We start from the raw sequence: 2,545 nt of genomic DNA on the forward strand, positions 1-2,545 counted from the left end.
TATATATATATATATATATATATATATATATATGCAGGTGTATGCGTAACAGTGCGCGCGTGTGTGTGTGCCTCTGTGTATATGTGTGTTTGTGTGTGTGTGTGAGTGTGTTAGTGTGTGTGTGTGTGTTTGTGTAAGTATAAACCCGATATTTGCTTCTGTGAATAAATTTGCAACAGACGAGTTATAAAATAAATAGTGACTTAAACCACGGCCATATAAAGAATCGGTTTTGTGTTGCTAAGTTGCGCTGAGAGATGTGATGAAACGCTTCGAATTACGGAATGGTTATTAAAATGATTTTAGTAAAGACTGACTCCAACGCTGAAAGCAACTTCAACGAATTATCATACACTGATCGGTTACATAATTTTCTTTCTGTGTATCCTTCGGCAAATCCTCGGTTTGAATCGAAATTTGTGTACTCTGTAAACATATTAAGATATTGGTAAATGAACTGTACAGCGGAAAAGACATGTCCTTGCATATTGTTGCGTTTAATACATTTTCTTGATGTAAAATACCAATTATTTTAGATTCTGTTTCTTTCTCGTTACGCTTTTGTCAATAGTATAGCAGCGCCATAGTATTTATCAGACACATAATACCATATCGTGTAGTATCATGTAGTTCTTCAGAGAACGTAAGTTTACCTCATACCTACAAATATATATGACTAGAATCATAAAATTCTTCGAAATTAAATGCACTGTCTCGCCATCGTACGCCATTATCTTTTAGATATGTCTATCGTTATTAGTGAACAGCAGCGTGTCTGGTTTAAGGTTCAAAACGGGACCAAATACTAATTGTTTCCCTGGGTGTCTGGCAGGGAGAGTGAGAGTGGCGGAGTGTGTGTAAATCGATGCCGAGCTGACATAACGAAATACATTGCACTGCTGCACTGGATGGTCCGATGGCTATAACCTTGGCACACATACACCGCCGAAGTGCATATACATACATACGTATAGATGTATGTATGTATGTATGTTTGTATGTTTTAGGCATGCATACATGTATGTTTTTATGTATGCATTATGTTTATATTATTGTATGTATGTTTGTACGTATGCATGTTTGTAAGTATGTATGTATGCATGTAAATATCTATGTTTATATGTATGTATGGTTGTATGTATATATGTTTGTATATAGGTTTGTATGTATATGTTTGCATGTATGTATGCATGTTTGTATGTAAGTACGTTTGTATGTATTTATGTATGACGTTGTTCAGTTTTATTTCAAGATTTCTTACCAAGAGAGAAAAATCCGGTTTCTCATCAAGGTCTAAGTCTTCTTCATTGGTATTTCAAAACCAGCAACAGAGATTTTTGATTGTATGTCTGCATATGTGCAGATTTGTATGTTTTGCTTTATGTATGTCTTCTCATGCATATAGTTGCGTATTTAGACATGCTCTTATATATTTAAATGATAAACTTCTGGAAAGTTTTTCAAATGTGTACAGTTCCAGCGATGGATTGGATCTGTAATCTTCGAATTAGCTTTCTCCTTTCTGGTTTTGAGAAGCCTAATTTCTTAACATTGGTATATAGGCAGCGTGTTACATATCCCAGGGCTCCAATAATTACAGGTATAAACCTGAACTTGTATGTCTGTATCTATCTACCCATCTAAAGTATAGTTTGTCGTATTTGTCTCCATGTTAATGTTGGCTAACGAATTAGATCAAGAGATGAAATGCTCAAAAAAGACACTTCATACGAGCGGGGTCTTCAGTTCGACCCTACCGTGTAGTACCTTAGAGAAAATTCTGTAATTGATGAGCGAGATGATTAATACCTTCAGTGAAATTTGTAAGATTCAGAATAAGTACGGAGGATGTCGTCTGAGTGCGTATGTTTGTTATCATGTATGTGCGCATACACACACATACACATACATACACATATATTAGGATATTTACTTACATTAGACACACATATATTCATATAAATTCATTAGCCTTTATATAATTTATCCACACATATATTTCTTATGTTGTTTGTTGTATGTTGAGACGCGCTGATTATCATCATTTTGGAAGGTGTTGACGGAGATATATTTGACGGCGTGTCGCGTACAAGAAATTATGTTTGAAATAGATAATTAGATCAATTATACCAATTAAGACACTACTCTACGTATCAATTATAATTCTTACCCTAATTAGAGAGTGTAATGATATAATGTCTGGCTACCAGAATAAAAATTCAGATATCACTACGATGATAACTCCATCTACAGACGAATTACTGACATGTTCGTTGAAATGGCGTCATACTAACATGGGTGATTGTGTGCCGTATCGCATTCACATCCACGTGACCATAGATGTATATTTTATCTTATCTTTAATGTACGTGTGGGTTTGTATGTATTTGTGCGTTTGGGCGTGTGCATATAACAGAGCAAGCCAGCAAATATGTATGTACCCATAACTGCATATATATACACGGGTGAATCATTTCTAATATATATGCTATATAATTTAATATATTAGTAACATATAATATATATGTTATATATATATATATAT

This window comes from Octopus bimaculoides, chromosome 19, assembly GCF_001194135.2.
Source record: "Octopus bimaculoides isolate UCB-OBI-ISO-001 chromosome 19, ASM119413v2, whole genome shotgun sequence".
Taxonomy (NCBI): domain Eukaryota; kingdom Metazoa; phylum Mollusca; class Cephalopoda; order Octopoda; family Octopodidae; genus Octopus; species Octopus bimaculoides.